The sequence below is a fragment of the Geospiza fortis genome, unplaced genomic scaffold, assembly GCF_000277835.1.
Source record: "Geospiza fortis unplaced genomic scaffold, GeoFor_1.0 scaffold173, whole genome shotgun sequence".
Lineage (NCBI taxonomy): Eukaryota > Metazoa > Chordata > Aves > Passeriformes > Thraupidae > Geospiza > Geospiza fortis.
Genome location: NW_005054334.1, coordinates 5,223,367 through 5,232,492, shown reverse-complemented (window position 1 = coordinate 5,232,492; position 9,126 = coordinate 5,223,367). Strand labels below are relative to the sequence as shown.

The 9,126-nt window shown below is 43.7% G+C and overlaps 1 protein-coding gene across 3 annotated transcripts in view; it reads left to right on the top strand.

Annotated features, from left to right (window-relative positions):
- TCF20 (transcription factor 20) overlaps nucleotides 1-9,126 on the top strand; it is a 118,507-nt gene that overhangs the window by 42,226 nt on the left and 67,155 nt on the right. The window lies entirely within an intron of this gene.

Here is a 9,126-nt window from a genome sequence, read left to right as displayed (position 1 = left end):
CTTTCTTTATTTTTTTGTTTTGGGGGGGGGGGGGTTTGGCGATTGTTTTTGTTTTTTTAATTGACAGCTGCACAATAGCAATGTGGATGCACCAGCAAACAGCAACGTAAAAATATTTTTAAAAACTAAAAATTAAAAAAAGGGGAGGAGGAAAATGGGGGGGGGGGAGAAAAGTGGGGGGTTAGCTCACCCCTCCTTTCTTTGGTAATTTTTTTTTCCCTGTGTCAAATTTACTGTTCACTTGAGATTTTGGACAAAGACGGGGGCAGTGGGTGGGCTGCTTTGAGTTTTGTGATATAATATGACTGGAGCAAGAGAGTAAAGCACAGACAATTAAGGATCAGCGCGAGGGCTTTGCTCATTCAGTCTGTTGAGGAAGCCGTCATTTTGTGTTAGTGTGCGTGTCTGGAGGAGGAAGGATAGTGGAGAGTGACAGTGGAAGGATGCCTAATGTTGTGGTGTATTTGTACTTGCTAAATGCCTGCTCCAGGAAAGGAGGGCTTCAAAAGAAAGGGATGAGTGAAAGGGGGTCCTTCTGAATTTGCCCTTTGGTGAAGCCACTTCGGACTGGATTCTCACTACTGGGAATGTGATGTTTTGTTGCCTCCATGAAAGGGGAGGGCTGAGAAATGAAAAGGGCAGGTGTCAGGCAGGCTCCTTGCTGCCACCGCTCTGCCTACGCACCTCACCCCGATCACCCCGATGACCGGTGGCTTCTCTGCTGCTCTGATTCCTGAAGCTCCTGTGAAAAGCACCGCGTCCCGACTGTCTGCAGGGCCAGGCTTCTCTCTGCTCCCGGGTCACTGGGGTCCTGCTGCTGCACTTCACTCCTAAAGACCCAGAGCACCTCCTGCTTTTGTAGTTATTTATTTCTTTTATTTCAACTACTGGACCCTGGCTGTCCTCTGCCAATATGTTTCAAGGCTGATGAATAGCACCCCCTGCAGTTATAGAGCTGATCTTTTGTAGCACAGATGTATAATTAATTGTGCAGCACTTTTGCAGTCTGAACAGGCAAGTGGATTCTTGGAAGACACCCATGTGCTGCCACCTGCTTCTCAGAGCCCCAGCTCCACTGCCCTTGGGGAAGGGACCTGTTGGCCACAGCTTAAGAGCCTCTGTCCTACTGGAGTGATGTGAAACAGGATTCGAATCCAGGTCTTTGGTGTAAAAGCCACAAACAACCTCAAACCCCAAGTGCTGCTGCACCACAGGACTCCTCTCCTCTGCCTCTGCTCCAACATGAAAGAACTTTTAGGCATTTTTGCATCACTGTTCCATCCCAATGGTGATGTTTAGGGATTTTTTTTCCTTCTTTTTTTCTCTCAGAGGGGAAGTAAGGATCTATAAGTTTGCAAAGCACTTTGAAGACAAAAATCATTGTCTGTGCAGAGTACTGTGTGTTGGCTTGTCTGAGTCACTACCTAGCTTGCCTGGGAAATGAAACCTAGAATCCTTCCACAGGCCACTTGGAGAATTAAGTCAAAAGAACCATTGAGGCATTCTCTTTTGGACCTCTGTCCCTAGGGAGAGCAGAAGTGGGGCTGACCAAGTGGGACTGGACACTGCGTGAGTCTGGGAGGTGGGGGGCCACAACTGAAATACACCCTGCAAAACTGAGGGCAGAGGACATTGGGGATGTGATTTGGCTAAGATTAGGTACAGAAGAGATTTTAAGCTTCATTACTTTGTCTGGGTATGGCAAGATTATCCCCTATGGGCCTTTCCTCAGTTCTTTATCTACACCTGCTTTTAAAAGAGCAGCAAACAGTGGAGAAACCCTTTCCTTTGATTTCTCTTCAGCTGGGGACATCCGTCACCCAGGACTGTGACTGTAGGTGTTCAGGTCAGGGGTAGATGTGCATCACTTCAGCCCCATGCTAGGACATGAAAGGATTAAATCTCTTTCCTAAGCAAAGTGGAAGGTCCCCAGGTGTCTTCTCTCAGGCTCAGAGATTGCAGTGGGAGAAGGAAGCAGGATCCAGCTGGGTAAGAGACCTCATCAAGAGGATAAAAGCTTTTAGGGTAAAGGACAGTCTGTCTCCCTGAGTAGGGGAAGTAATCAGTGAGGATGTGCAAGGGTCTCTCAAAAAGCCCTAGGCAGGCAATGTGTGTATCAGAAAAGAATTTCCAGGCAGTGGTGAAGGGGCACGAGCTGAAAGTGTTAATTAGTTCCCCCACCCCGTTTCTGTTAAAATATTCCATTTCTTGTAACCACAACTGCTTTTCGTCTTTCTTTTCTACGTGTTCTTTTCTTTAAACTTGTGTCCCAATGAAAAGGGCTGTTAAGGAAACCCCCTACTTATCACCTGAGGCTAGCTGCTGACTTGCTGTTTCCCGAGAAGAGATAATGCTCGCTGATTATAAATAGGCTGACTGCCCTTTTTCATCAATATTAGGAGTAAGCCGACACCTTGATCTTTAGCCTGTGGAATGAATCACACTGCAAGAGTTGTTACTTTTGGAGAAGAGTAGTCATTTCTTCTCTCACATTATGTTCCCTGCTGTGGAATGGCTTGACCCTGATGAGGGGATCCTTGAGCTGGGGGCGGATACCCCAGGGTATGTGAAATTTCACCCTGGTGAAATGATTTCTCTCCACCAGTGTAACCAGTGTCTCAGCATTAAACCTGGGTTCAGCCAGGGCTGTCAGGGGATGACTTTGAGTACTGCAGCCCACCCCCCCCACCCTAATGCTGCTGCTGCTGCTTTTCATTGAAAGTGTCAGTGCTGGGATAGCTTGTTTCTTATTCGGAAGTTTGGGCTATTTCCTAAACTTGCTAAAACTAGTGGAGACTTACTGAGTTGGTAGGTGGACATGAACTGTGCTTGCTGAGGTGTCTGTTCTTGCTTTGGCTGTTCTAAGAAGTGGTGACCTTATTTTCACAGCCCTAATGGAACTGACAGTATTTTGTTTAGGTCTAATTACTCACAGCACATTTACAGAAGTTAAATGAGAGACCTTCAGTCCTAATCATCTCTCAGGACAAATGTGAGTGCCAGCAGGATTCCCATCTGCAGAAGATAATTTCAAGAGGAATGATGAAAGCCATGATATGTAAGCAGAGGTTTTGTTAGTTTGAACCTGAACTTAAGTAGGCAACTGGATGAATTCCTCAAATTTTGAAACAAAACCAAGTTACTTGAGATTTTACATAGATTTTACTTAAGATTTTTACATGGCTTGGACTCTCTAAAGACAGATTTGTCCAGCCTTGAAAAATTAAAGACTCATTTTCTTAAATGAGGACAGTTGTGTCTTTGTGTTTGTTACCTAATAGCTTTTAAAGTGTTTCATCACTTGGCTCGGTAATGTGAATAAAAATATGCTACTTTTCCCCATCCCCAAATGAGTCAGTAGCATTCATAAACAGTGGAATATGTTGCATTCAAAGTTGTAAGTTCTATATGTTCTCATGTGCCCTATCCTGATTTGGTTTTGAGTGCAACTTTAAAGTAATGCAGGCCACTAAAATGAGACATTAATAACTTCTGAAATGTAGAATTAGAGTGTTTGAGCATTGAATAAACTTAAATGAGTCTCGAGATACAAAGTAATTAAAGCGGTTGTGTTTGAAGTAGGTTTTTTCCCCTCACGTTTTGTTAGCAAGAGGAGATATGTAAGTAAACTGTGGTGGAAATTTAAAATATATTTTCAATAAACCAATCTCTCAGACAAATCAGGACCAGAGAACATCACTATACCTAACAAAAAAAAAGGCACAGAAGTTGATTTCTATGACAAGAAGTTAATCAGATTTCTTGCAATGTCTATCTTTAGTGGACCCTTAGATTTCTACTTCCCAATATAAGTACAGACTTCTTACCAGATGGATATAGAAGACTCTCTTGGTTTTGGTCCAGTCTGATGCTTTCTGCGTTGGCCTCTTGCTGCTGCAAGCTCTTCTTAGGTGCTGTTTCATGTGCCTGCAATTCTGGAGCGTGGTAGCAGCAAGGTGACTGGAAGAACTAAAGCTGTTCCTTCAGGGACCTTTTTTTTCTCTCCTGTTGGAACATCTGAGATTCAACAGCTATTGCATACATCAGGGAGGAAGCCAACAGGGAACAAAGTAAGAATCAAAACCTTACTTGCCTGTAAAATTTGGAACTATATATCATGGGAATTTGTGCTTGTTAAGCCCAGAAATTCCCACTTCCCTGTAGGCAGAAAAAGCCACCCCAGCAAATGAAATCTCTGTAAAGGGCTAGCAGAAGTAAGAGAGGAAAAAAAACCTTTCTGTAAAACATGTTCAGGCAAGGCAGAGTTGGTTTTCTGTAAGATAATTTGAAAAGACAAGTTCTAATATTTGAATTTCTACTTTTATTTAGATATGCTTAGCTATTCAGATAATGAAGATTTATTGATGGACTTTTCTGCCTTGCTGGAGACAGTCTTGCTGGAGAATCACATTTGTATGGCTTTCTGTTTTAATTTCCACCTTTATTACTCTGGGCATCTGCATGGAAATTTGATTGGCTTTTCCTTAAAAGTTCAGCTTCTGTTGTTTCTCGCTTTTTCTGCTGGACTCAAATTCTTTTGTCTGCAGCATCACAATCACTTTCACAGCAACTAATTCTATTCTGCCAGAAGCAGCTTTTTGGCAGGAAGCAAAAGGAAGAAGCAGAAGAAGCAGAGGAGGTCTTAAGGTACAAAGATCTTATTTTCATGAATCAGCTCTTTGTAATGGGAAGATGAAAAGGCAGAAGTGTTGCAGTGTTTTAATTTTTCTCCTGCTATGATTCACACTACCTACCTTCAGCTGCTTTATCATTTTCCTTCCTTTGAGATGCTCCAAAGTCTTTTAATACGGTTGTTCTGTTGCAGGAAGGGGCTGTAGGACTTAACACTATTGCTTATGGAGACATTCCCAATGTCTGGAGGAGAGCACCTTCCAAGTTATGCACCCAAGACATGACCATCACTAGGCTGAAAAATCTGTGCTTGTCAAAAATATTTTCTAGCAAGCACAGATCCTATTATAGTCTTAAGGGGAAAAGTTAAATATCAGTGAATTAATGAGAGGAGAGCCCTCTCTGTCCTTGCTGCAATTCCTTGGGAGATGTCTGATACTGCTTCTCCCTTGTGTAGGTTCAGATGTAACACTTTTTATCTGAAGTTAAGTGTAAAAAAAATAGGAGGAAGGTATGGGAAATCCTGGGGCTGGGTAGGAGGAGAGGTAGGAAATGTTAATGAATGTAGCCATGCTGATGTCTTTCTTGGAGAAAGAGAAACAGGTGAGCTGCCCTTGCTTTACACTTGCTTAAAGATGTAGCTGTCCCACCGTGAATATAAGTTTCAGTCCCCAGTTGCATGACCTGTAGGTGCCCAGTCTTGCTGTCATGTTTTGTATTATCTATCTTCAAGGTAGTCACTAATGCCCATTCCCATAGCATCTAAGAGCCTCTAGATGAAAGCTGTGAAAGTGCAGTGGTAAGCCTGTGCATGACATGAAATTGTGTAACAGGGGAATAGATTAGGATAAGGGTAATACTTCGAGGGGATGGGGGCCATGTCTGTGAGAAATCTGTGTGCCTGACTCCATGGAGGCTTCACCTTCCTAGTGCTGCATCAACAGTGAAACCTTTTGTAAAGAAGATATCTCTCAGAGGACCCCACCAGCTGCATTCAGAAATCATGTTTGCTCTAACAAACACTGGGGTGCTTGGAGCCTTTCGAGGCTATGTTTTCTGCAAATTTGTTCTCAGTCCCCCACCCTGCATCACTTACTGTCCTCCCCCCTTCCAGGCAGAGTGAGCTCAGGGAGTGTGTGAAGATGAGAGGTGGTTGAGGTCAGGAATGGTGTCATCCTTCTGTTCCCCCTCCAAGCTGCTAATGTATGCTTCTGGAGAGCCACACGAACTGAGTAATTACTGAATTACAGCTAGATCAGAAGTGGTGACCTCAAAGACAGAAGGAGACTCTCCATCTCCATTTGTCAGTCCCCTTGGGGTCAGAAGGACAATTTTTCGCTGGGATCTGTGAGGGGGGGAAAGGGAAGTGCAAGGTAAGCCTTACATTAAGGCATAACAGGGGAAAAAAATGTTTGCTTTAGCCATTGCAGCGTTCATGTGCAGTAAGATGCAGCATTGCTTGCATGTGTGTAATGACAGCAGCACTGGTGGGAGCAGTGGCACTAACCCAGAGGGCTACTCAGGGGACTTCATTTTGCTCAAAATTGCCCATTCATCATAGAGGAGGGTGCCAAGTCTTGAGGCCATTTCCCTGCCTTATTTGTGTCTCTATCCTCAAAAGCATTTTGATTAGGAGATGGCAGGGAGGATTTCAGGGAGGTTGTAGGTAGGATTTGGAAAGTTTCTGTTGTGGTAGGACCATGGTGGCTCTGTACATTTTATGATGAGCTGATTTTCTTACACTAAAAGCAGAGACTTCAATCTTTCTTATAACTGTGGTGTAGCACATCTGCTGAATTTGTAGAACTTACTCTTGGATGGTGGAATGTATTTGCTGGAAATTTACATTCAAACCTGCTTAGTTCATTGTGTTGATTGTAAAATTGATCCTTTATGTGTTGTGGGGTTTCTAAAAAAAAATTTAAATTGTTTCTGGGTGGGTTTTTGTTTTGGTTTGGTTTGGTTTATGTAACCATTTTTGGCCTTAAATCCCTGGGGTTTTTTCTTCTTTCCAGAATTGAAGGGTGAGAGCGTATAGATGCAACTGAGGACTTTTCCCTGAAGTAGAAAGGCTTGCATGGATGTTAGATTTCCACCCTGATCGTGTGTGGGGGATTGTAGCCCTACTAGCATGATGGGGTTACTTTCGTCATTAGTCCTAGGAATGTTTTGTATATAACAATTTTTTTTTGTAACTGACAGTGGTCAAGTAGGTAGATGTCCCTGAATGGCCAAGTCAGAAGGTCGAGTTTCTTCCTTTTGGAAAGAAAATGGAATGTTCAGTGGCAAAGGAGAACTTGGCAATGTGAACAAGGTGTACTAATGACAGTGGTTTTTCATCTGGAGTCTGCAGACAGCCAAAAATTAGTTTCTGAGAGAATTAAATTATCCATTAAGCTCAGTGGGGTTGTACACTGAAGCCTGATATATCACTTGGAAAGCTGCAAAGGATATGGCGTCTCTCCTTGCGTGATATTTAACTAATATAGTTTTGATAATTTTGCTTACATTCTGCACTTAAATTGACCCTGTGTATTACCAGTGATGCCTACTGTAGTGCAACAGCTGACGATGGTGTGACAATTACCTGCATTTATAGCATGAGCTCTTTTGAAACTTCAGTTCATCCTTCAAAATCAGCCATATAGTTTTCAAGCTTTTAAATATTTTAAAAAGCAACTCCTGTTGTATTTCTCTTGTAACACCTACAAAGTAGTCATAACAGAGGTGGGAAATGCTGCTCTGCAGCAGACTAGAGATCCAGATATTTAACTCTGTGAACTCACTTATTTTTGGTCCTTTGAGAAATATTTGACTTGGGAATGGTTGCTGTCCTTGTATTTTTATATGCATTTTTGAGCATTTTACAAAACTTCTGCTATTTATGCTGCAACTTCATTTTAGACATTAGGTAAAAAATACCTTGTTATAACAAGCTTATCTAGATAAGGCATGCTGTCATGTTTTTTTAGATACCAAAGGGTTTTACTTTAAGGTAAGTTTAAGTTTAGCTTTAGTTAGAGTGCTCCAAGCACTCCTGCCTTACAAATCTACATAAAGGATTGACCTCAATTGATGCTTCACTTCAAAATCAGAAAACAGATAATGGAAAACCAAATTATAAAAATCTTATCGAGTTCCCCCACCCCATTACAGCTTTTATCACAGTCCTGGATCCCCAGGGGGAATGCTGCTCTAACCAAGCTCTTAGCATGCCGTGGCAGTCAACAAGATTAAGGCTGTTTCTGACAAGAGCAACCTCGGGTTTGTCACGGTGAATGTGCTGTCGGAGCCTCTTGTCCAGGCGAAGGAAGTGATGACCTCCACGTCGTGTGAGCGAAGCAGCGTGCCTGAAACACCCGCTGTGAACGGGCAGCCAGGAGAGCAGGGCATACAGTACTGCGAGAGCTCGCAACGAGGCAGCGCCTGCGTGCTCCAGCTGCAATTTCAGGGACATGATGCCAAGCGCATCGCAATATTCTCATCTGAAGGAGACAAGGCGTAGATCATAGCAGCAGACTTGCCTCAGAAAGGAGCCAGTGCCTCTTGAGTTCCAAGATGAGTGAACAAAGGAGCAGGCAAGTCTTTCCTATATGCTCCAGGTGCACGATTGCCTGACCAGCAGCTGAGGAGTCTCTAACACCCACAAATTGTTAACTTGAAAGACAAATGGTAGAAGCACATGTAATTGTTGTCTGCTCTGGTTGTTTTCCCCAGACTACTGGCATCATTTTAGGCTTATCTAGATGGAATTTCAGCCAGCCTCCAAATTATTTTTGACAGATAATGCATGGTATGAGATGTGGTGGTTTGTATTTATTTTTCATAAAAAGCAAGTCACCTGTGGAGGAGCCATCAGCGAAGTTGTCGACTGGCTGTGCTTACAACACAGTCCTTCTCAGCAGTTCATTGCCTTTTGGATGAGCTCTGAGCAGAGGCCTACTCTCAGAATACGGCTTGCTGAGGATCTGGGAAACAAAGCTGGGGAAACAGGGCAGTTATTGAAAGTGTCATATCTGCTCAGTAAAGTTCCTGGCAAAGCAAGTTTTAAATGCTGCTTGAGCTTTCTCTACCCAGCACTTAAGAGCTTTGCAGACTGCCAGCCCTACTGCGTTTTCACGTGAAATGTTCTGAGTGGCAGATGGAGGAAACTGTAATGTCATATAGAGCTTCCTTTGCTGGCATACGGGCTTAAATGAAGGGGGTGATGATTTGACAGGCACTGCATCCTTGCTCTACTGCTGCCCGATCCACCAGCCTCCTTGCCCTCTCACTCTCAAACCCAAAAACTCGTGAATGATCTGAGAAAAGCTTAATTATCTCTCCAGCACAGAAGTGCAACTGGACATCCCGGACTCCCAAATGCAAAGCCAGTGGGGACTCGAAGGGCTGGCAGTGCCACTTCTGATGGCCCGGGAGGCTCTGGGCTGGCGGTCGCGGCCAGGTGGGCTGCGGGGGCAGGAGAGCCCTGGCACCGCCGCCTCCATGTTGTGT